Source organism: Aphelocoma coerulescens, chromosome 15 (assembly GCF_041296385.1).
Source record: "Aphelocoma coerulescens isolate FSJ_1873_10779 chromosome 15, UR_Acoe_1.0, whole genome shotgun sequence".
In the NCBI taxonomy this organism is placed as follows: domain Eukaryota; kingdom Metazoa; phylum Chordata; class Aves; order Passeriformes; family Corvidae; genus Aphelocoma; species Aphelocoma coerulescens.
In genome coordinates this window covers 1,634,500-1,660,926 of record NC_091029.1, presented here as the reverse complement: position 1 = coordinate 1,660,926, position 26,427 = coordinate 1,634,500, and the positions used below count along the sequence as shown (strand labels likewise).

General features: G+C 47.0%; 1 long non-coding RNA gene across 4 annotated transcripts in view; it reads right to left on the bottom strand.

Annotated features, from left to right (window-relative positions):
* LOC138119157 (uncharacterized) overlaps positions 1-26,427 on the bottom strand; it is a 187,318-nt gene that overhangs the window by 3,098 nt on the left and 157,793 nt on the right. The window lies entirely within an intron of this gene.

Here is a 26,427-nt window from a genome sequence, read left to right as displayed (position 1 = left end):
AACCTGGAGGGGGAGACACTTGTTGAGGTACAGGATTACTGGAAATAAATGCCTAAAATGAGCTCCTTTGTCTGGCACATCTGTACCTATGGTGTGGGGGGCCTCTGTTTACTCCTGTCAGATCTGGCCCATGCCGGGCAGGGTTGTTCAAGCCCTTTCTGGCTTTGAGCCATCCCTAATGCATCACCAAAACTTATAAATGCTTTAAAAGCACCACAACACACATCACTTCACCAAGTGTAGACTAGAAAAAGATTTCAGGCTTTTAGGGCTTGTGCCAGAAGAACCTGAGCACACAGCTAAAGCCATTTAATTTGCTGCCCCACAGAAGCTGCTTGCCTCTAGATACGGCTTCTAAAAGCCAAAGTTTCTCAAGGCATTCCCTAATTTGAAACGAGTTCATCCTATCTGGCTGCATTTCCTTCCCCTGACACCCCCAGCACAAAGTGCATCAGAAATGGGAACTTGGCAGGGTCCCTGATCACAGCAAGGATGCAAGGAGCCTTTCTGGGATTCCTGATTACTTCTCCAATAGGCAGATGCTGATGCCAACCACCTGCAGAGATCTGGGCATCCTCAGGGGCACTCACCTGCCCACAGGAGTGGCTGTGAGGGGCAGCAGGAATCGGGCAGGGGCAGCAGAGGGAGAGAACAAAACCTGCTCAGAAGCACAGCAGTAACAACCCACAAACCAGCCAGGCCTTGCCTTTCCGAGTTTGTCACTCACCCAGGAGCCAGCCAGGCACTCCTGAGGCACTGCTGCCACTTGAAAGTAAGCTTCATTTAAATAAGGACTCTTGACTCTCTATTTCTGAAGGCAAACAAGGATCACGGCCAGGATTTCGCTGGATGTTCAGCTGTTATTCCGCTGTGCTGCTGGTTTTTCACTGCATCTTACCTTGTCATGCTCTTGGTCACCGAACTCATGAGGATTTAGAGTGTTTTAAATGGAGATGGGAGTGATCTGAGGCAGCTCTGTGCATACCAGCAACCCAAAACGTGGGAGTCTGCTGTTGTTAGTATTATGGGGTTTTTAAGGGTGCTGCTTCCCTTTACTTGCCAGGAGCTGGCAGTGTCCCCACCTAGAGACACCCCAGCCCCTGGGGCTGCCTTCTGCCTCCACCTTCTACCATTTCTGAAGATGAAAATTTTGAAGTGACTTCATACAGGCCCTTGGAACCATTCAAACTGACCATTAATTTCGGTTCTTTGCCTACAATTCATCCCCTGCTGCTTATGCTCACAGACATTTGCAAGGATCCAGCACTCTTCCCTGAGAGAATGCCCCTCTCCCAGGACCTGGGTTAGCCTCTAGCAAACAACATCCCTCCTATTCAAAAATGCAAGCCAGAGGATGGCTTGTGCTAGGAAGGCTGGTATGACTCACATTTAAATGCCTCAGATTTGCAGGTTCTGTAGCTTTTAGGTGTTTCTGCAGTTAAAGGATTAGCAATTTTCATGGATTTAAAAAAAAATAATAAAAAAGTCTCTGCCATCATTTTTGGAAATTCTTTTTGTGAACAGTAATAATGTGGAGCACTAGACAAGATTTTTTTTTTTTTTCCTGCCAGGGAACAAAACACTGAAGGAACAGGGAAACACTGAGCAACATCAGCACAGGAGCTGGGAATGGTTGGCATTTTCTGAAAAACAGCATCACACCCTGTAAATGATGCATCATGCAATTATCTGCACAGTGAAAGGAAGGAAAACAGAAGAACAGATTCACTGTGCAGGGTTTTTGGGGTGGGTGAAGTGTTTTAGAGGTGGGCCAGGTCCCCTCATTACTTAGAACTATGTGCTTTTAACTGAATCTATTTCTGCCTGGTTTAGTACCTGGCTTGTCTTCATGGTGAGGGTGGTTTGGCTTTGAAGTGAGGAGAAAAGTGAACTCACAAACAAAATCTGTGGCAGTTCCTTCCCACACTGCAGTGCCCCAGAGAAAGGTCAGTAATGGCCCTTCTGCTCTTGGAGGGCAAGGGGAGCACCCAGGGAGGGAGAAATGAGGTGGAGACCAGAGCCTGGCGCCCTGAGCACAAACAACAACTGGCTCCAGCCCAGCTGGGAATGGGCACCAGCAAAAAGCTGCTCAGACTTAGAACAGTCTTTGGCATCTGCTACAGCACACAAATCCCTTTAACAAATCCTGCGAGGGGGGAGAAGGTGGAACCTTCCTGAAAGCCCTGGGTAAGGTCCCCCAGAGCACCCTAGTGACTGATGGCCTTGTCCTGCCCATCAGGAGGGACGTGGTCACAGTGCAGGGTTGTGCTCAAGCATTCCAGCAAGAAAAGCTGCTCAGAGCACAGTGACAGACGCCTGCCACACACTTTGCCCCCTATCCTGAGCAGCTTTTTGGTCAATGACTTTGCTGTTGAGCAACACGAGCTTTGTTCTCCTTCCAGCAAAAAAGGGCACTTGTCCAGACACCTAAATTAGAAAACACATGCTCTGTCATCTCCATTGTAGGCATAACTTAGTGAGGCATTAAATATGAACCAGTTCACTGGACAGAGAAACTAAAATGATAAACAAGCTCCCATATTAGTAAAAAATTAAAAAAAGAAATAAAATGCTTTTGGCAACAGCTTTTCAACACCCATCTCAATGAATGCATCTGAGTAGTTTCAAAGCCATACATCTGCTTCCTCCTCATTTTTTCTCTCTCTATTGGAATGGAGACATCTTTCTAAAGTCAGGAAAAGCACTGGTGAGACCACACCTGCAGAACTGTTCCCAGTCCTGAATGCCCCACTCTAAAACAAGGTCATCCTGGTCCAGGGAATGGCCACCGAAGTGATTGAGGGATTGCAGCACCTGAGGCGTGCAGGGAGCTGAGAGCTGCTCTGCTGAGCTCCAGCAGCCTCAGGCTCTCAGGAGAAACCCTAACAATGTTTGTGAGTGTTGCATGGGAAGGAGCAAAGGAAAGGGAGCCAGGTTTTCCTCCGTGTCTTTCAGCAAAAGGACAAAAGGCAAAGGGCACTAATTGAAACTCAGAAAAAAATGAGGCAGTAAACACCTGACCCCTGGGGACACTGCAGACGAGGCAGAGCTGTGCTTTGTTGTGTCCCTAATGAACCAAACACTGCAGAGAGCAAAGAACTGCGAGTGACCCGAGGTACAGAAGGGAAAACATCATTACCTGAGCCCTGGCCAGCATCAGCTGCCATCCATCTTGGTGCTGGGAATGTTTAACTGCAACAAGTGCTGGTTACAGAGGGTGTTTGTGCCCTGCATCCTGGGCAGGGAATTTGAAAAAACAGGATTTGTTCCCTGAATCACCATCTCGTAGTAACAGGCAGTGTACAGGCATGGATGGAGCCAGGAGAACTCCTGGGAGCTGAGAATGCAGCACTGAGGCACAGCTCAGCACATCCCACGCGGGGCCAGACTTGGCTGCAGGGATGGGGGATTTTTGGGGCAGCTGCAGAGCGATGCTGGCGAGGCCAAGGCCCTGCAAGCGTGCAGGTGACAACCTGTGCACAGCACTGCCAGGTGAGTCTAAATGCCTTTAAAAATGTGCATTTGGACAGTGCCTGGGTCACAGGCAATGCTCAAGCCAACAGGGTGGCCAGAGGAAGGCAGTGAGCACTGCTCAGTGCCCCCAAACCCCACCCTGGTGCGAGAGCAGTGCTGGCTCAGCATCTACCCCGACAGCTGTGTCTGAGGAGAGCTCACACGAAGCACGGCTTTGGAAAGCCACAGGAGCTGGAATCCTGATGGTCTGGATGTGACAGCTCTAAACACAGCTGGCAGGACTTGTCTGTGCTCCCACAGGTGCTCGGGGTGGAGGGGCAGTGGGTGACATCCCACACCGTCCATCCCCGGGGAGCGCTGCACGCGGAGCTCTCAGGCTGGCATTCCCTACCTCTGACAGTCCTCCCGTGAAACCCTTCCTCTCCTGCTGTAGGAATGCTCTGCTGCCCAGGGGAGCAGAGCCCTGGCTGGCCACAAACCATCTGTCTTCTCTGGGCTACGGATTCCCAGCAGCAGCAGAGCAGGACCCAGATCCTTGGCTGGTTCTAAAGCCCTGTCTGATTTACGGCGTTTCAGGAGGGGAGGTCTTTAGTGACAGGTATTACTCGCTTTGCACGTTTGCCTCCTACAGATCCCACCCACATGTGGCCGTCCTTTGACTCTGGGAAGCCCCTTGGATGTCCCTCTCTCCTTTGGTGTAATTTCAGGATAAGTAACAGGAGATAAAGTGCACTGAGGTCTGTCAGTCCTGCATCACCTGGGCCTGGAGCTGCCATGTGCCACTGACTGAGCATCCCCTGGGTGGTTCCTGCTTTTCTGCACCCTGTTCTGAGGTGTCACCACGTCCCCTGCACTCTGCAAAAGCTCAGCAGCGTTTTCAGCACCTTTTTTTGCACTTTTTTTTTGTTGAGCTAAAGCCCCTTTCTCTTTTCTTCTCCAGTTACTGTAAAAGGCACTGCAACTTTACTAATTTATGTGCAGAAACCATTGAAGATTCCATCTACTGTGATCAAATCCCCTTAAGTAAAATATAAACCGCTACTCCTCTGAATGTAAAGCCTAAATCAATAATGGACATGAAATCATCAAGTTTAATCTCAAACACAGTGAACCCAAGTAATCACTCTTCTTGATATAAAACTAATTCTGTTTGACAGTAAAATACTACTAGTCTGTGCCATAAACCAATGGAACAAATAACTTTCTTAACCCTGACAGTTGCTGTCCAAAATCATTACATCTCCTCTCCTCAGCAATCAAGCATGTCACTGCAGGACGGTTTCAGCTCAATTCCTCTCCATAAACTGCTCCTATGCACCACGACTTTGAAAGAATTTCTCTTTAAGCAAAGCGTTGTGGTATTTTCTCTTCTTCCAATCAGCCAAAAATGCCCGGGTTGCACCAGGAACACACAAGCAGCACTTGGGATATTCCATGGCAGACTGGGTTGTGTCTTAGGGCTAAGTGTCAGGGATGAATGAACCCAAACACAGCTATCACAAAATTCATGACCAGCAGCAGTGAGGCTGAGGTTTCTCACAAACACTGATGTGATTTTTCCAGGAGCTGCACCTTTCCCTGCTGCGCAGGCAAACAAAGAATGCAGAGGGCTGTGCCAAGGGCTTCACCCCCAGGGGCTGCCTTGTAGTGGGTGCCTAAAATGCTGCAGCCTTTGTGAGCCCACAGGAGACTGAAATTCCTGCCCACAGCGAGCCCAGCACACAGGGGTGTCTGAGACACATCCTGAGAGTCCCTGGCCACGTTCCTGCCACTGATGTGGGCACCGTAAGTTGCTGTTGTTGGTAAACACCACCCAGACACCCGAGGTCAGCTCGGCTGCCTGCTCCCCCCAGGGCTGCAGTCACAGACAGCAGAACCCTGTGGATGCTCAGGGTGATCCCAGCTAAAGCCCAAACTGCTGCTCCTCCAGGGAACAGGAGGCTTCTCCAAGGAATAACTCTCCTTGCAGGGAAGTGGGAAGCAGGGCAGGGGGATGGGCACGAGGACTGACTGAGCCGATGCCTCCAGCCACAGCCAGGGATGCTCTGCAGGTGGAGGGATGGAACAGCACATTCCAGGGGTTTGCCCGAACACAGGGCACAGGCAGCAAGAGAAAACTTCAGGGGACATAATTCTGTGAATTTCCTTGCTCAAGAGTCACTGAACACAGGGCTTGCATGTTATTATTAATTAACTCAGCATCACTGAGGTGTTGCTGCATTGAGGAAGCTTTGCAAAACCAGGAATTTTTGATTTAAGATGAAAATGTGCACCAGTGTCCCAATAATTTACAAGAGGAAGAGGTACCCAACACCTTTTGACTGTTACCATTTAACCACATAACCCACAGAGTCAGAAATCAGATCAGGAGAAATATCTGGAAGAAGATCTGCAGCTCTTCTCCCCACTGCTTTTTGGTTCCTATTTGCCACAAGTAGAAATTACATGAAATTAATTTTATGAACCCTCAGGTTCTGACAGCATCTTCCATGCCTACAATACCACTTTAAAGCATGAAGCCACAACACTTTCTAGAGTAGAGCAATGTCTGATTCCTTTTTTCCCTACTGGCAGAACGTTTCCCATTGAGATCAGCACCAGAGAGATCCTCCAGCCTCCCAAACTTCCAAAGCTCTGGATTTTCACGAGCTCTGCTTACACCCAGACATCACACGAGTGCAGAGCTAATTCAGGGCTCTGTGATTTACCTGTCTGACACAGTCTCTGCTCCTGAAAGCCCCACTCGGGGGGTTATTATTTTTGTCAAAACTCTTCCAGCGCATAACTCCACATAATAACAGCCAGGCCAAAGATCAGAGTCTGATCCATGTCAGAGCCATCTCCATATGAGTCACTGAAAGCCTGATTATCTCACTGCTGAAATTCTGGGGTGTGAACAAGAGCCAATAGCTGTTATCATCTTGTTAATGTCAAAGCTTGATTTTTTCCCCCCCTCTCCTTTCAATATTTCTGAAAATTTATACCCTCTCACAGTCCTTGATAACAGTTTGGCATCTCTGAAGCTGAGAAGTTTTAATATTCTATGGGTTTTTTTCCCCCAGCACTTCTGCAATTTCATGAAAAAAGGTATTTGATATGGTGGTTTTATTGTGAGAGGAGGAGCAGGAACATTTGCTATTGTGTGAGAGAAGACATTTCAAATAAGTGTTACAATTTTATAACTCTTTTTCTCTTTGTAACTATAACAGGAATGAATAGCTTTGAAACAGAATGGGCTTTGCTTTCCGTGCAGGTAGGATTTTTTAATTTCATTTTTCTCTCAGGCCTTGATATTTAAATTGGGGAAGATCTTAAAAATGGAACAACACTTGCAAATGTATTCAGAGTGACAGTTTAGATGTATAATTATAAAGATTCTGAAAGATAAAGAATTTAGTATTTTAAACAACACGCCAGATTTTAAATTACAATTATAGCTTTCTGTGGTTCAAGAATCAACATGCTGTTTCTCTTCTGTTGGAGAAATATTCATCAGCACCACGATGGCATTCTGGCAGCAATTATTTAGAGTTTAGTCAGGAATAGATTTCCACTACTACCTGTGACAAATGCTGCAGAAACTTGCCCAGCACTGAGGGACAAAGTTGAAATCTTCTGCCTGAAAAATACCTATTTTGTATTTTCCCCCTTCACTGGACTGTTTCTCCCCAGGTTGGATCCATTTGCAGTTTGGGTGTGTGGAACAGCAGAGCCCTGGCACTTCCCCATGTCCAGGAGAGCATCTGTCCTCCCAGACAGGGTTTAGGGAGGGGATTTCTTTGCTCGTGGGCTCACTGAGCCCAAACTGAGCTGGGAATTGTTTTCCAGCCCTCCAACACATCCCCATTTTATCAAAGCTGATGGACACCACAGGACAGGGTTTGCACCCCCTGAGGATGGAAACGCTCCTGTGTGCCTGGAGACGTTGCAGGGCTGGTTGTGCCCTGAGCTCCTGACCTCCCCCTGCCTCTCCTGACATCCCAGCTGCTCTGTTCCCCCTGGCCATCCCCATTCCCATCTGCTGGGCCATTCTCTGCTTGAGAAACCTTTCCCACCAAAAGGTTAATGGAGATGGGAGCATCCCTGTGAATCCCAGTGTGTGCTCACAGAGGGCTCTAAGGACAATGACCACCACAAGTACCAATGGATTCCAGGCTGTTTTCCCACCAGGAAGCTGCAATCAGCACTTTTCCATGTCCCAGCAAGATCTTTGCCTACATTCTCTCTCCAAATTGCACCCTGCCCTCGTCTGACCTGTCCCAGCACAGTCACACAACAGCTTCCACCATGCCCAGGCAGGAAATCTGATGATTCTTTGCTGCCTCTGTTATTGGTGTTGATAAAAGCAATTAGTTCTGGTGGGTGGAAATTACAGGCAGCTCTGCAAACGGAGGGGATGGGTTACTCTGCACCCTCCATCTCTGTCACACCCAACTTGTTCTCCTGAGAGCAGGGAAAACTCCAAGGCTCTGTCCTTGGCCCTGAGCATTTGCTCAGGGATTTGTCACCCAACTGTCTCAGTGTCAAACGGACCAAGGAAATAAAGGAAAAAGTCTCCCCAACTCCCAGGTGGGGCCTCTTTCTACACCTGGGTTGTTTAAGCAAAATGTTCCATTTGACATCATAATCACGATGGAGTTTCACTGAAAAACACCGGAAAGGAAAGGTTTTAATTAGGTTTCCTTTAGCAATGGGGAAAAAAAAACCCTGTATGTTTTAAAGACTTTTAGTAATTAAAGTCTTGTTTTGATTTCTGAGTGTCAGCTGGAGGTTTCCTGTTCTCCTTCTTCTTCACTTCAATAAAATGCTTGGTGAGGGGGTTATTTTGGAGAGAAATTTCTAATCCACATGGTTCTTTCCACTCTAGAGTGAAAGTCAACATGGGATTGTCCAAATTTCCTGCAGAGCCCAAATTCTGAGTTTCAGCTGATGTTAATCAGCCCTTTTAATTATTGAGCCAAATTCAAAGCCTGATGTAACCTGCTTGACTCCATTCCCTCGCCAAGGGAAGGAAACCAGAAGGGAAAATGTCACTTTTCCATCCTAGACTTGATTTTTTTTTTTCTGTTCTAGGCCAAGTGTGTGACCCACTATGGCTGGAGTTAGAAGTGGGACCTGACAGAAGAATTCCCAGGACCCTCACTCCAGTTTCAGCCCTGGGAAAGGGGGGCTGTGCAGGTCACCCACCTGTGATTGAGTGATTCCAGCACCTGCTGAAAGCTTTGCTCAAAACAGGATAAATTTTTAATCCCTCCAAATTGCCTCTGCAGCTGCACAAGGTTTCTCTTTCTTTTCTAAAATATTGATAAGATGGGAGTGAGATTCTGCAGGGAGAAGAGATCAGGATTAAAAATGAACTCTCCGCCTCCTAAGCAGCTGCCATGTTTATGTTCATGGGTTATTCTTCATTGATTATCTTAAAAATGTCTCTTGGCTGCTTTTCCTCAGGAGTCTCCTGACTTCCCATGGTGGTGGCCTGCACCTTCTTGTGGCTTTTGAAAAGCTGTGGAAGAAAATTTAGGCAAAACATCTTATGCCACAGATCTCAAAGTCAAGGAAAGCTCTGCTCTCACCAAGGATAACTCTGGTGTAATAATTTCAAATGTCTCCTAAAGAGCAATTTTTCCTCTCTGGTTCAGCATTTTCTCCTGACCCTCTCCTTTTCCAGGGTCTTCATGGCCAAGAAACAGACACAACAAAGCATATCAGAGAATTTAACTACTGGGTTCCAGTGTTCCAGGCAAGTTTAATCTAGGTCTTTATCCTAATCAGAACCTGCAGAGATTTTTTAAATCCTCTCCTCATAATTATTGCTTACAGTTAATGCCACAGTACCCAGAGTGAAGCTGGTGGAGTATTTTCTTAGGAGATGCCTTTTCAGAAACAAAAGGCTGGTTTTGATGGGTTTTATGGGAAAGCTGGCTAAGCCTGGGCTGGAATTTCTGGTCAAAACTTGGAGCAAAAGCTCAGCTGCCCCTCCCCTCTCGGGGGCTGTGGGAACCTGAACAGAAAAGCAGGGACTTGAACTTTGCTCCCCACACCCACAGAGAGACACTCACAGCGAGAAGCCAGGATTCTGCTGGAATTTCTGCAGGTAGAATATTCCCATGGATTTGGTTCCTTCTGGAACCAAGTTCCAGTTTCCTTGTGTCTGGAATACCCAGAGTGGTGGGAGGAGCAGTGGGACCCTGCAAAGGGGCACTGAGACACTCAGGAATCAGCCTGGTGACCTCTGAGCTTTAGTTCTGTTCTCTCTCCCACTCTTGTGGAATCAGATTTCTTCTGCTCTATTACTTTGGCAAACAACATGCTTTTTTGTCTTTAAAACAAGTTGTTTGGTTTTGGTTTTTCTCTCACTACTGGTGCAACATTTTCAGTTAATGGCATTTGAAGAGATCACAGATGGGTGAACAGGCTTGGAGAAACCAAAACATGATCTTTACCAAAATGTCCAAAATGTGTGAAGCAATCCTGTCTATTTTGATGTTGCATATAAATATGAGTACTCACTTCTCCCAGCAAGCTTCTTTTCATTAAAAACACCTGAAAAACTTTTGTTTTGGACTTTCTGTACAAGTGCTAAATTTTTTTAATGTCCTCTCAGAATTATCAGATCATCCTCAAAGCTTAACCCGTCTTAGATTCTTAATTTCCATCCATTCCAATGGTTTTTGTATTTCTACAGAATAGAATTGTGATTGTACTTCTCATTTACATTCACAGATTGAGCCACTGAGCAACACTGTTGTTGAAACTGGTAAGAATTTCAGTTCTTGTTTAAGAAATACAGAGAAGGACCAAGCACAGATCCATCAGAGATTTTTCCATCAGAGCCAGATTTCCCATGGAAATTTCAGTTTCAAGCAACATTTTTGCAGAAAATGCTCTTTTCTACTGAAGGGCTGAAGCACCAACATGAAGCACATGGTAATTCTGAAATACTGCAATTGTGCCTTAGAGAACTGGGGTTTATTTGTTTTTTTTCCTGCTCTCCTCCATGGCTGGAGCTCTCCTGGCCCAAACCTTTCCAGGACCCTTGGCAGACAGGATTTGTTACCCAGGCTCTGGTTTGAGCAGGGATCCCTCAAGGGAGGCATGGCCTGACCCTGAACAAACCCTGCCAGCAGAAACTTACCTACATAAATAAAACTAAAATCTAAATAATAGGGATAGAACACCTGATTTCAGCTTTTTACTGAAAATTCCACGCTTGCAAAGGAAGGTGAATTCCACTTCCTCCCTGCATCCAGGTGAAGATCCCATTTATAATCCCTCATTAACTCAGGAGTGATTCAGGAGGATTTCTCACTCCTGTCCCTACTCTGCTTCCACCTCACAACTCCTCATATTTAAGCAGTGAGAAAACAAATTGAAAATCAGAAAATCCCCTGAGAGGTTCATTAATTGCTTACAGGAGGCTGGAAAAGTGCACAGCCATGGCCATGGCACACAATGAGAGCTAACACTGCACCAAGAATCGGACCAGACTGATGCTGGAACCCTGAGAGTTATAATTATTAAAAACAGCCACGATGTGATGTATCCAGTACCATTCCAGGCCTCTTTTGATTAATTCTGGGCATGATGCTATAATTGCCTGAGCTGATCTAAACAGGGATGGGCAACCATACCAACAAAACCTGATTATTTTTATTGTTGGGTTGGTTTCCAGCTGGATCAGCCCTCTGCACCTTCCTGCTGGGGAAGGGAAGGGAAGGGAAGGGAAGGGAAGGGAAGGGAAGGGAAGGGAAGGGAAGGGAAGGGAAGGGAAGGGAAGGGAAGGGAAGGGAAGGGAAGGGAAGGGAAGGGAAGGGAAGGGAAGGGAAGGGAAGGGAAGGGAAGGGAAGGGAAGGGAAGGGAAGGGAAGGGAAGGGAAGGGAAGGGAAGGGAAGGGAAGGTGTGGGGTTGCACAACCAGAGGCAGGAGGGCAGAATCCACAGTAGCCTCCATCCCTCCTTTTTGGCTGCTAGGTAACCACAATTCAGAATTCACTGGTTCCCTTCCCTTCTGGTTGCACAATGGCCCTTTGGAAGCAGGGTTTGAGGAAGCTGTGCCTGTGCAATCGGCCTCTCTGCCAGCAGCAGTGTCTGGGGGAGCAGGAACGCTGCCAGAACAGCACCGTGGTGCAGCAAAACACTCACAACATTTATTCAAGGCTTGTAAATCACCTTGCAAAGATCATAGCGGGTTTTCCAAATGCTAAACTTCTCGTTAGAGCTGCACTAGCAACTCAATTTCAGACAGAAAATACAAGCAAGAGACTCCTACTCGGCACAGTTCTGGGGAAAAGTGGCAAGGGCATGAGCAGCTGTCACCTACTGAGAGGAACATTTCATTCCACCTTAGCCCAGGTGAGGTTATCCATCAGCAGGCTCCAGGAATGGGCTCTGATGTTAGAGCAGGCCCTGGTTTGTAATGACAGGGGTACAGAAGGACTTTATCCTCCTGTGCCACCTGATGCTTTGGCTTCCCCACTGCTGGAGCCCAAAGCTTTATTTAATCTACTGTGTGGGCCAAAGGAGAACAATTTCTCTCAGCTCTGGGTCTCTCTTATAACACTGCTGCTCAGCCACTTCCCTTTGCTGAGCCTGGGCCAAATGGGTCTGTAATTGGCATCAGAAAAAGGAACATTCAGCTACAGTTAGCACTTCGTTAATTATTAAAGGCTAAAGGCCCCCACAGTTATTAATATTACAGTGTGAATTTCTCTCCCTCATTTGAGGAGGACAGGGGACTCTGCAGTGCTGTTTAAGACCTGACAGAGGTAGTAACACGATTTGGTTCCTTCTGCACTGTTGACACCGTCACCAAAGTAACTGTGTCACACAAACCCAAAAAAGGATGCTCTGCTCTTCCTTGCTGAGCCTCCTCAAAGGGCTCTCTGCAGCACCTCCAGGAACAAAAGCACAGCTCCGTGCCCCTGAAGGCAGCACAGAAACTGTGGTGTTCCTCTGGGACAGCCAGAGGTCCTTCTGCACGTCCTGATCTAAGAACCATTTGTGTACACACTTACTGTGAACAGCTCCCTGCAATTGGCCTTGACCTAAGTGGGGAGCTGGGTTTCAGCGAGGTGGCTGCAGCAGGAGCTGCAGGGCTGCTGCCAGGCACTGCAGAGGGACAGAGCCTGCTCAGCATGGCCATTATTCACTCCCAGTTAGGAACCAGGTGGTGTATTTACGGGTGCTGGCTGCAGCCCTGCAGCCCATGGCCTGTCCCTGGGCTCTGGGAGTGTCACTCCAAGCCCTCTGCTCTGCACACAGGAGCTGCAGCAAGGCTGCCTTGACACGGAGTGGGCAGAGCTGAGAAGTCTGGAATAACTCTGGGAACTTTTGCACACGGCAGGATGGAGAATTTGGGCTCCCTCCAAGGAGACTGGATGAGGAGTCCCTATAAATAACTCACCCTGTCTCTGCAGAACAGCCCCGTGTTTGGCTCATTTGCCACCACACACCAGACAGGCCACAGAGGAATAAGTTGTGGGTATTTTTTAATCCTGGAAGACAGAAAAGGGAAGGTGTTTCCTCTCCAATCTGACAAGTTCTCTTTCCCTTTGCCTCCCAGCTCCCCTGCCTGTGGATGTTCTGCAGACAGCCCTTGCTCCGCCACCACAGCAACAGAGCTGCTCTCACCCAGACCCCACAGTTTGTGTTCAGAAAGCAGCAACTCCCCGAAACAGCAGCCCCACCTTGGCACCATTTCCTGCCCTGGCCAGCTCACAGAGACACCAGGGGATGGTGTCCCCTTGTGTGGCACCACAGGGGCATGAAGGGCTGTTCTGGGATGTCCTTCTGCAGCACACGTTCTGCTGGGCAGCACTGCCCCTCTCATGGCACCAACAAACAGCCCCTCAAAGCACTTTGTTGTGGCAAGAAGACCCATTCAGAGCAGATCCAAACACAGATCACCCAGCCCATACAAAATCCAACTCTTCAGAAACATATTTTTGGCTCATATTAAGCATCAAATATGATTTTTTTTTTCCCGTGGGACAGCAGTTGAAAGGTTTTTAAAAGTTGGTGGTATTATTATTTTTAAAAATACCAAGATGTTTCTTCCTTTCCCACAATGCAATTCCATTCATTTTTTGAGATTTTGGATCACTAGGATAAAAAACCCCTATAAAACAAAGAATTATATTGAAATTGTGTACCCATATAAATTAATAATAGCTTTTTAATAAAAAAGTGATTCAACACGATAAGGAAAAACAAGCTATATTGCAATTAAACAGCCACACCAATTAATTTACATTTTTCTCCATTAAAAATTCATGGAGAAGAGGCACGTGCCATGAAACGTTTCCATTTCGGCAAAACTGTTTTCAATGGAAAACTTCCATCCAAACAGTTCTGGAGTGCTAAATGGCTTTTTTATATATTTTTTATTTTTTTTTCCCCCTTTTTTTTCCTTTTTTCTCCCCCAAGTTTCCTTGCAACAACACTGCCATCCGCTGGCTGCCGGGCGCCGGCTGGCCCAGAGCCGGCACAGCACCGGGGTTAACGCATCTTCCCTCGGGGAAAGGGGCTCAGGGCGTGTCCTGCCCCTCCACCGCCCCAAATCCTGCGGGGTGAAGCCTTCCAGAGCCTCCCCTCCATCACCAGGAGTGTCCTGTGCGGTTTGTCCCAGCAGCCACAGCCCTGCGGAGAGGGGGTCTCGCTAATTGTCATCGTTATCCACCAGAGACCACCCCAGCCTCGTCTCCGTCCCCACAGCAGAGCATGGAAAATACAGTTCTGAGTTACATTTCTGGAGTCAAAATGATCAGGGCGTTTTGTCTTAATCTCTGCTGATCAGTTGGAGGCCGAAGTTGGGATTTTTGGTGCAATCAGTGAGGGTGGGAAAGACCTCTGAGATCACTGAGGCCAACGTTAACCCAGCGCTGCCACTTCCACCACTGGGCCGTGTCCCCGAGGGCCCCATGGGCAGGGACAGCACGGGGACAGCAACGGGGCAGCACAACAGAGGGGTGTCTCTCTCAGGGGCAGTGATATGGCCCAGACAGAGTCTGTAGGACACCAGACAAGTGATCCCATCCCCTTCAAGGCCTCGCAGCTCCCTCTGGCAGTCCATGACTCAATGACTTCTTCAGCCGGAAAATGCCACCAGACCATTTTCCTTAAAAGCCACCTGCACCCTGCCAGCCTCCCATGAATTTTCTTGACACCGTTTACACTTTTGGCTTTGACGACATCCTGTGGTACCAAGATCTGCAGTTTAATCACAATTTGTAAAAAATATTAATTCCTCTTTTTAATTCTGAGCCGACAGTTTGGCAGTGTCACTGGGAACCTGTGCCTTGTGTCACAAAGAGAAAGAAAGAACAATTATTCTCTCTCTCTGCATCTCCTTCACAATTTTACACATCCCACCTATCCCAGCTCCAGTTTTGCCCTTATTTCTCCCTCTCTCTAAGCCACATTTTGCCTCTGAGCATCTTCTCTGCCTTGCAAATTTTTGTCCCTATCCAGGTGTGGTGGCAAATGCTGGCCACAGCCCTCCAGCCAGGGATGGGGGCAGCACCCACTGAGGGCAGCACAAGCACTTTCCCTCTGTTCCCTCCATTCCCTCCTACAGCCCTCTTCGCCTGTGCCACTACAGCTGGCCCTGAGATGTGTTTTCGAAGAGCCACCTTCACCACCACAGTGTTGTGGTTTCTTGTCCTCTTCTGTGCCAGTGGTGTCAAGCAACCAGCCAGGCCCTGGATCAAGTGCAGGACACTAAAACCTCGGCTGGAGAGCTGGCTGTAAGCTGCAGGCTGCCTGCTGCTCCTGAGAGAGCCAGTGTCATTGGTACCTCAATAAACTCAGGAAGCAAACGGAACCGAAAGCTGCGGATAAGCAGCAGGTCACACTCAGGGCCCATTTCTGCAAACGCTGCTAAGCACAGCCTCCCCCAGCCCAGGCTTTTCCTGTAGATTCCCACTGTATCAGAGATACCTTTTGGAGTTGTATGGTGCTGATTTTTTCATCAAACCAGCCCATTGCTCGAGGCAGAGTGCAGGAATTCCTGGTTTTCAAAGGCCTCAGTGTGTTCATACACACCTTGACAACACTTTGTTAACTGTCACCCATAAGAACATGCAGAATCTCAGGTCTGACTGTGGCTTTCCAAATATTTTTTCAATTCCAGATTGCTTTGTTCCATTCTCCTGTGCTTGAGCAGCCTGAGGGGTTCCTGAATCCAGCCCAGCTTCCCTCCAGGGGGAATCCTGGACAAGCACTAGGGCCAGAGGCTCGGTCCAGGGGTAAATCTGCCAGGGAATTTTGTCAGAATGAAACAGGACACCTCTTCCAGGAAAAGGTGATTCTATTAATCTATTTGCTGATGTTGTTATTTGCAGATTTCCTTGCTTCCACTTTGATTTGTATCAGCCATTTTCCTTTTTGCTTATTTACATTTTTCCTTGCTTATAATATTTTCCATTAATTCCATGGCAAAGGAAACACACACAAATCTAAATCAGAATTCTGATGCGGTTACCCGCAGATGTCAGGAACCTACAACAAGGAGCAGGTTTCTCCTTTTCTTTCTCCCTGTGCTGTGTGTCCTCTCCCTTCCCTTATTTCGGTATCTGTGTCAAACTCCAGACACTAATCTGCATTTTGTCTCCCTCCTAGAGCTTCCCATATGTGCCAGAGCCATTTCTGTGCAGCAGCTCCACAGCCAGAGCCACAACAGCTGACTCTGGAGCACCTCCTCAAAATTACAGCCTCAGGAGTCGCCTCCTCTCCCCCACTCCCTCCCATCATTACTAAAATGACCTTGCACGGTGGCTTGGCTGATCTTCCAGCCCTCTTCACACCACAGAGCACGGGAATGGGCTATATAAAACATGAAGGCCCTTTTTCTGCCTTCCCTCTGCGCTACTGCTGCCCCAGAATCCCCCAGCTCTGCCACTTCCAGCGCAGTTTGCACACCTGTAAAATACAGCCTGCAAGGCTCATCTGTGCCAGTTACTGTAAGCTTTTGTCAGTTGACTCCACAACATTACCATTAATACATAATTCATGATTAATAGCAGCCACCTGAGAGCCAGACTCTATTATGAAAAGGCAGAGCAAACATTATGAGAACCAGTCCTTGCCCTGCAGAGCCCGGCAATCCAGGCAGGCAAACACTGGAAGACAGAAAATGGAAACCCAAAGTGGGGAAGGATTGTCGGAGAATTTCCGGCAGGTCAGCGCTCCAGCCCAGCCTTTCCCACCACAGCAGTCACTGCTTCAGCCCTCACTGGGTCTCAGGGCCTGCCTTTGTTTTCACAAAAAGCCACTTCACGTTTTGCTACGGTTGCTGCAATCGGCAGGGCCGAGCTGGAAAGAGGCAGCACCGAACGCCTGTGTGTGAGTTGATGGGGCCACGCACCCAACAGGAAGCAGTTGCCTCTTCAAAACCCAAACCTTCAGTCCCTGAGCCTTACCACACACTTCCCATAGCGCAGAGGGTGCTTCTGATGTCTCTGCAAAACTTTGTGGTGTCTCGGCGGTGACGTTTGCTCAGAACACAAACATGAACGAGAGGTGAGATTTCCCACCGCAGATTTGTCTGAGCCTTCCCAAGTCAGCATTTCCTCCCGTTAATGAGATTCCCCTGGCAGGTGCAGACACTTCTTTAGATGCAGCACATGAGGAAGGGGGGCATTTTTGCTGACAGCCTGGATTCTACCCCATCTCTCCCAAAGTGGAGGCACCAATATTAGATATAAACAGACAGCTCTAACGCTCTGCCTGCCACGGCAGCCACCTCCGGTGACATCTTTAGGGCACCCGTTACCACCAGCTTTCCATGTCACCCTGGACATGGAGGCTTGGAAGCCTCCCACAGTGAGGAAGAGCCTCTAAAAGCCGCCTTTGGGACATCAGTTTGGATTTGTACTCCCCATAAATCCGGGAAGGCAGCTGCCTTTTCATTCAGTGTTAGGAGAGCATATTCCTCTCACAAAAAAATAAATCATTCAGGAAGAGGCAGACACAAAGGAATCGATCATTATGAGTGGGTAAAGCTAAATCAGGCCCCAGAGTTCTCCAGTAACAGCATCATCGCCTGTCAGCTCCTTGGCTGATCCATCAGCCTGTCTGGATACCAGCTCGTACAAACCCTGCCTTTCCCCCCCTCTCTCTGCTCCCCTCACCCCAGAAATGCACAAGCTCTCATTCCTGCACTAATTCCCTTGTCCCACAACATCAGTTAGCTTTGCCCACAGTGGAAGTGGTCCTTGGCTACTCCAAACCTGGCCAGGTCCTGTGTGGAGCAAGTCCAGGCTACACCAACCTCACCAGGGGATGTTCAGGGTGGCCAAGCAGCAGTGCCCTGGTTCTCCCTCACTCTTAATGCCAGGGAAAGGGAATTATCTCACTGGCTGCAGGCTGGAAAACAACAAATCAGACCCTGAAATGTGATCAGCACTCACAACTGGGGCCAGGTTTCTCAAAAGGGCTCTTCATCTTTTCAGGCACTAAAATAAGGGATCAGCTTCTCATAAAAGAATGCCAGATATTGAGCTCCTTTGAAGATTAATTCCAATTAGAGATCATGAGCAACACGCAGAAAACCTGCCCCAAAATCTTCAGAAACAGAACTACTTTTCAGATATAGCTGTAACTGTAAAAAATGTACCAAAACCCAGCCATTTCTCCAGGATCACAGAGGTCTAAATAAGGAAGTGGATTCAATATGTCAAAAGATTTTGCAGGAAATAAATTAAACCGAATCAAATCATTATTTTTGAATAATAAGAAAAAAACTCCAGGTTTTTATATTAGGTGAGCCAGACAGAAAGAACTGCCTGTATAAATATATAAAAGGCAGATACAGTGTGACTTTTAGGGATCCAAGAACCACTTGTCCCCACAAAGTTTAACAGGCGCCTTCAACTAGTAGAAGTTGCTAAATTTGATCCACACAGAATCTGTATTTAATTGGAAGCACTCTTCTGCCAGCTCTGTCATAGGAAGCTCAACACAGATTTTTGAGCCATTACAGAGAGAATAAATGGTGATGCTTAGGTGCTGCCTTTGTATCTAGGCCCTTCAATTTGGTTTTATTTCCCTCTTTAAAATTAATGATATATTCCACATGTCTGTGGAATAATGGTAACAGAAGTTAAGCAAAGAATATAGCTATTTCTAACTATTTGCTTGCTCTAGAGATTCAAACCATCCATCTTCCCATAATTGCTATCATGGTAAACAGCTATTTAAAAATACTGTGTTGCCTTTCAGTGCCATCAGCTCTCATGACTGTATTTATTTCAGGTACTTAGGGATGCTGAGTGTGTTTTAAGCACAGGACAACGCTGCTCTGGGCCCAGGAAAGGAAGGCCTGGGAGGTTTCCATGCTGGCTATGCAAAAAAAAATGACTCCCTGCCATTGTACCTGCCTGGAAAAAGCTCTGGCTGGCTCCAGCAAGGAGGCCAGGAGTGAAAGTAATCGTGTTGAAAAAATATAATGATCACATCCACTGCACTGATCAGCCACAGGGCTCTGTCCCATTAGTGCAGCAGAGGAGGAAACCTGCCCTAAATGAGACCCCAACAGCATTTGTTCAACAGTTCCTCAAATCTAACGAGAGAGGAAAAACGTTCACAATGGTGGTAAAATCATACACTCCTGAAAAATATTGAGGAAAAAAGGGGAAAATGCTCTCTTGTTATGATAACAAGAAAAATTAACTCCTCTCTGAAAAATTATATGCTAGTGTTCAGCTTGGCACTAACCAAGGCTTTGAAAGCACGTAATATAATTACTCTAACACAATGATTAGCCAGTAATTAGCACTGGCCTATCTTACATTAGAATCCTAGCGTTTTGTAATACGTTTTTATCTTTACCTACATTCATTTAGTACAAAAGCCGGGACACTCACATCATGGCAAATAATTAGGGCATGGATTTCAGCTTAGTACTTTGCAACAGCGCACTACAGTGCAGTAACTGGAACAGAATTTAATGTATAACATAAGGGCTAATTCACATTATCTATATGCTAATTATTCATTTGTTGCTTTACCGTTCAATTTAAAAGCTAACTGCTACATACTGCCATCCACAGGCAGGCTGATTCCATGGAACGATGTTTTGGGTTGTGAATGCCAGACCAATCAATAGATCTGAGGGACTGCTTGTTCCTGCTGCTGAGGAGGGGCAGGCGGGGGATGCCGGCACTGGACAGCTCAGGGAAGGTTATTGCACCAGGGCAATCCCATCTCTGACACTGGAGCACTGCCAGGTCGTCAGGGTTGGAAAAATACTGGTGGTGCCCCGGGGTGAGGAGAGGACAGTCTCAGTTATTCCGTAGTTTGGAAGGATGCGAAGCAATGGAGGGCAGTGGAGAATCTGTCCCTTGCTCGGCAGCAGCTGCATTACCACCACGGGAAAAACCTCCATTCTAACACAGGAGATCTCTGCCTTGGGCACACTCTGCTGCTTCCATTAGATTTGCAAAGTGACTCAAGCACAACCTCAAATTTCCAAGTCACTGGCATCACTGTGGTCACAGGGTTTGTCCTTCTGGGTGTCCCTGCTGTGAAGTCTTTCCCTGCTGTGTCTCTCAGTGGGTACAAAGCATTCTGGCTGCCTGGCAACAAACACCAGGGGCTGGCAGCCAGGTAATGCCCCGGACTGGCACTGCCAGTCCCTCAGGGGTGAGGGTGCTCCACCCCTGCCCTGGACCATTCTTGCCCTCTGACCCTTCACAGTGCCAGCAAACACAACCAAGAAATGAACTTTCCTCTTGTTCAGCATGAGCAGCATGAACCACTCGGACCAGTCAGTGCCTGGAGCTGGCTTCTGTGACCCTACGCACGAGACATTTGCTGAAGGCTTCCATAAATTCCTGTTCATTGAAGCAGGAGAAAACCAAGTTTGAGCGTGGCACTCCCCAAACCTCCCACAGCACAGTTTGGTGTGAGGGCAGCACGTGGTGTCTGAGGTAACCCCACACCACTCACACTCTACAGCCCTTCCCCACTGATTCTCAGAGCATTGCACAAGCATTTCTGCCAAACCAATCAAGCTCCTGACTCCAGCACTGTGTCCCTGTTCGGCTGTTCCTCCCTTCTCTTCCCCAGCATATGGGTCACAGATGCTCAGCTCTTCGTGGTTCTGTTACCCATGTGACTGACTGCAAGCAAGGAAACTCAGGAAAAATCCTTGGCAGGTCCTATTAATACACAAGGTGACAAGAATTCGTGACCCAGAAGAGGATCTATCATTTGCTGGCAAAGTCTTTGAAACGACTCATCCTCCTAATGCAGCTCCTCTCTAAGAATAGAGCAGTGCTGAAAACAAGAGCTGTCAATCTGCTTTTCCTGGTGGAAGCTCGAAATCCTGAAGGGTGGATCCCAAAGCATGGCTCCATTGCAGGGACAGGGAGTGAGCATCCCCAGGAAAAACTCATGGGCAAGGTGCTATTAGCAACAATAACGAGCTCAGCTACTAAAGAGCATTTCTGGCCCACGTGCTGAGAGCCATCAAATCACATCTACCTGCTGTAAAGTGACTGGGATTTATTTTTGAGGGAGTGTTTTAATATTTGACATTAGGAGTTTCTATTGTGGTGCTGAAGAAAACATTTCCGCTGCCGTAAAAAATGACGCTTGTGATGAGAGTCTTTAATTTCCATTCTGTCTGTTTGGTGTTTATCTCCACAAACAGCAGGCACATTGTTCATTCACCCCATGTTACGTTTTTTTTTCTCCCTGAAACATTTTTTCTTGAACAATAAAACGTCTGATAAGGGGGAGGAAAAAAAATGATGGCATGGTTTCACTGTAGCATATTGTTGCCCTTGAAGAGCAAGAATAAACCTTCCTCCCATAACTTTGCCATCAAGCAACCCAAGTCATTACAAGAAAAAACATGCTGTCCTCGCACAGAAGGAATATGTTAATTATATTACTTCACCTAAGAATGTTGCTGCTTTTATTACTTTGCAAATATCACCAGACTAAATCAAGTTGTTTTCTTTTGCGTGTGGCTGGCTCCATTTTTTTGGGGGAAATGTGCAAGATTTCAACCACCTCAGAAGGACAAAAAAAATAACAACATTCCAGATAATTACACCGCCTCCAAATGAATTTGAGACACTCGCGTCCAAATGGTTTCCAGGATCCTCCTCATCCTTGCAGAAACCTGAGCTTCTACAATGCTGCCAATGAAACACATGGTGAACCCACAGCCTGTCCCTCCTCTGTGCCCACAGCGTGCCCTGATCCTGAGGAGCTGAGGCACCCCTGAGCACCTGTGCTCTGCATTAACCTTTCCCTGGCTGCAGCAGGGCAGCTCCAGCTCACAGTTTGCCTCCTGGACTCCATCTGGTTTCAAGCATCTCACTTATGAATCACCTTCTATCAGTGCTCTAATCCCTGAACTACCTACTTCTACTCTTCACCGTTTCTGCCTTAATCTTAGCCAACAGAGGGAAACTGGTGTGAAAAAAGAAGTTATATATAGACACACACACACACTTGGCTAGGCAAGAACTAAATAATGCAGTAATACTGTGATTACACGAGTGCTGATTTTGGAGACGCTTTCTGTGGGGAAATTGAGATAGCAAAGGTGGAGTTTATTTGTTAGAAGGCAGATAATCTGTCCTTCCAAAATACCAGGTGCCTCTTCAAGTGGCTGCCAGAGAACAAAAGGGAACTGCATTACCCCAGACTCCTCAACCCTCTTTAAAGCCTGGGTTTATGCTTTACTGGTCACTGTCAGGAAGATCAGCCTGAAAAGTTCTCACTCTCAGATTTCAGCAGTGGGAAGTGTTCTGCTCACTCTGCAAGGAGGTGGTGAGAAATATCAGCAGCTCCCAAAAAACACATTTGCAAATTATGATCTGGCTCTAGTACAGCTCAGGCACAGCAACACTTCTTGTTGCAGTCCATTTAGCATGACACTGCAAGCTGGAGGAAAACAGGCCTTGGAAGTTCATTATCATCAGGTTCCAGCTAAAAAATATTTGGAACAGATCATGAAATAATTACAAGAGTATGTGAATAATATTACAATTAACAGGAGCAGGCTGGTGAAGGGTTTCTCTCTTGCTCACCTCTAGAAGAAGAGAGATGAGGCTCTTCTGAAAAATAACATCAGCCTTCAAAAGCTGCCTAACGATATTATGAAAAATTAAATCTGAGATTCTCGTTTAGACATTACTAAAGCAAATATATACATCCCCCTCTCTACGTGGAAGTCCCTGTCTCATTCCCAATGGTGACATTTCTCCAGGACTTCCTATTTCATCTATCTTGACATTGCTTATTACTTTAAAGATGACTGGCATCTGAAATACAGCCCAGTTAATCTCACTAAATTTTACCCTATCCATTCATTGCACAGCATTGTTTAATGAAATCTGAACTTCTTTTTTTTTTAGCAGGACTGCAAAACCATGACTGATGAAATCTTATTGGAGTCTTAGCACTGCCACACATGGTGGTGAATGCTGAGCAGTGAGTAGGTGAGGAGGAGAATGGGATTTTGCTTTTCAGGGGCCACACTCCTGCTGTATTTCCATGTGAGAATGCAGCCACCCAAAGAAACTGCAGGAGTTTCTTTCCCAGTAGAGGCTGGAGCAGCACTGAGGCTCTGTTTGGTCCTGTTTTGGCTTGCACGAAGCCTCCCAGTGCCCAAAATCGAGGCTGGATGCTACAAAACTCAGCCCACATGGGGCGGGTCTCATGCAGAGCCACCGAGAGCTCAGACTGACCAAGCTGGACCTGCCAGGAGCCAGGGAAAGGCTCTTCTGGACCCCAGTGTGGAGAGCAGCAGCTGGTACAACCCAGTGGGGTGGCCATGACTGATACCAGCTAAAGACCTGGCTCATTGTGTTCATAATTCTTGAAAACATTTACAAAAGGCACCAAACAGTGTGGGAGGCCACTGAGCACGGCTCTGGCCTTCCAAATGCTCTCTGCAGAAGGAAGCAGTAACAGGGCACGGAGCTGTGATACATTCCCTCCTCAGAAATTACTAACAATTAAAGCTACACTGTGAAGTTTTACTAATTTTAAAAAAATTTATCAGTTCGCCACACAATCCATCACTTGAAGTCTAAATCCCCTGGCAAGAAATCGATGCAGCATGAGTGCTGACCTTGAATACATCAATCTCTCCTAAGGAACAGGAGAAACTGGGGTAATAGTTACTTAAATAACTTCAGTGCTGTGATGCACTTTTAAAGGTTGGAGCCCTTGTAACGAATCCCATAAGGAAAGAACAGGAATCTTTGCTTTGTCCGTACACAAAGCAAGAGAGAACAGAGAATATTCAGGAGCTGGGGAGGGTCAGGCATTTGTGCCTTTAACTCCAACAGCAGCACAAACACTCTGGCTGAAGAAGAAGGGTCAGGCTGGGGTGTTTGAGTGCCCTGTGCTGAACTCCTCGTTGCCAGGGTATTGGATATGCCCATCCCATGTACAGCCTGAGGGGCAGCAGCTACCTCCACACACTCGGAATGCTTCACTTACCCACGGCTGAAGTAAATGCCAAGGAGGCCCTGCAAGGGCAGCCAAGTGCCACTATGCAGCTGGCTGAAATATTTTATTTTAAATAAATCACCTGGCTGCCTTCCCCAGAGGCAGGAGAGGGTGGCACTGGAGGGCTCTGTGCCCTCAGACTGGTGGGGTGTGTGCGTGTGGGGCTGTTCCAGCAGGCTGCAGGCTCTGGCTCGCTGGCAGCTGTGCAGTAACAGCTCAGTGCGGACGGGGATGGGCGAAGGATGCCAAACAAACAGATTTGTATTGCAGAGGGAGAACTTTTAAGGCCAAATTTGCAAGCTTCTAAGTGCAAACATTACTGGGAAAAAAGGAAAATCTTTTTTTCCAGTAATGCCAAGAGATGGCAAGGAAAGGCTGCTTGAGGAAAGAGCTGGGAGCTGGACTTCTGAGGATCTGCAGCTGCTCAGTCTGGCAATCCTGAGCACATTCTGGGACCTCTGTCTCACACTTCTCTCTAAGTGTTCACACCTACTTGACAAGCGTCACCCTTTGCAGGAAGTTCTGAGTTTCTTAAGTAATGGAGTTTTCATTAGTGGAAAGTAACTTCAACAACTTTATTGCCTTTTTTTTTTCATCTCTGCCAATTACTGGCTACCTCTAGTATGGATTTCTTGAATATCATGAAGGGCTGTTAAGAGAATCCTGCCATTTGCTGCTGTTGTTATGATTGTGCACTGGTGATAAACATTCCAAGAGTATTTTATAAATTGTGGCAGTGGAAGGTAATTTTCTACACTATGGCTGAGATAAAAGGCAATGATGACTATAATGCATTTCCCTAAGTAAATATAAATCATAGCAGTTGTTTTGGAACTCAGCTTAACTGTTTCCCAGTTTCTGTTTACCAACTCCTGTAGCAAAATTCTGCATTTCTGTTTGGATTAAACCTCTAGAAGAGGCCTCGCCAGAGCAAGTTAATTCTCTCATACTCAAAAATCCATCATGGTGGATTTTTGGGTTCCTCAATACTATTTAATTTCTTAGTTTTTAACACAAAAAAAGCCCTAGTGAAGAAAATAAAATTAAGTTACCGCAGATAAAATCTGGGACACCTTCCAACACTTTTGAAAAAATTATTTATAAATTTAAATGGAGCCCCTCAACATATGCTATTGCCAAGATGAAGAGTTATGCCAAGGGAGATGTCCTCAGACATGCACTTTCATTTCTGCCCTCTTCTCATGGCACTGCATGGATTTCTTTTCCCCTCAAAGACAGAAATTAATATCACACACATACAATAATGGAAAAAAGAACTAGGATATGAACTGGAGACATTTTGGCCTCCAAACAATAACTTCTCAGGACGAACTAAACGCCTTTGACTCAGGCAATAGAACATTTCTATCTGTGGAGGATAATCATAGCCTCCAGCACAAACCATAACTGATGTTATGTTTGAGCTGGGAAAGGACACAACACAAAGGTGGACCCATCCAATTACATTACTGCAATGCACTGGTTAGTGTTGGGTTGGAAAAAAAGACAGGGGCAAACTCTACACGTGATTTGAACTATTTTCTGAAAGTCACAACTCCTGAAGAAGAGGTGGGGCTGCTGTTTTGTCACAGAGGCACTGGCATCCTCTGCTCATTTCCTCCCATCCCTCTTCTCAGGGACCCACTGCTGCAACAAAAGCTGCCTGAAACGCTGCTTCTGGACCAGACCTAACAGCTCGTTGCTGGTTCGGGCTGAACTTGAACACAGGTTCAGTACAAGCCCTTTTACATTTTTTTTAAAGTATTATTTTCTTCTCCTAAAGCAATGTGAAGGGCTGGGGCCCTGTGATGTGGGCCCTGTGCCTGCAGCTGCCCTCTCCTGAGAGCTGGCTCCCTTCCCTACCCAGGGCACCAGGGGCTGTGCTGCTCCTGCTCCTGCCCAGAGCCCTGCTCCAGCTGTGCCCTTTGCACAGGGCACATTTTGGACACCCTGTTTTTGCCTGGCCAGGGGCAGCTTCGGGATCAAGGTCTTCTACATTCCAGCACCACCTGCAGAGATTGTGCTCCCAGATTCCTCCCGTCCTTCATCCTTCTGCAGTGCCAGAGAAAGAGCTCCTTTAGCGAGTCTGTGCTCCTTCCAAGTGCCATGGAGGGGTTAATTCCAGTGTTCACTCCCCTCAGCATTTCAAGTGTTCAGATGTGTTGGCTGAGGATGAACAGACACATTTTTCTCTCCAGAGCATCAGCAGTGTTTGTCCAGCCAGCACCACCAGCCCCAGCATTTAGGCTGAAAGTTAATTCTGAGTTACAGGGAAACGTGAAAGGGAACCTGCCCCAACTTCAGAACTGCCTCTGACACTGAGGAATGAATCTTCTCAACATCTTAATAATGAGTAAGCAGTAAATTGGTTTAAACAGAGGTATTTGGCCAGGTAAAACTCTGGTTTTCTCCAGCCTCTCTCCCCACTCTCTCTTCTGGAACCCCGCTGATAATCCACATCTACCAAACAATTCAGATA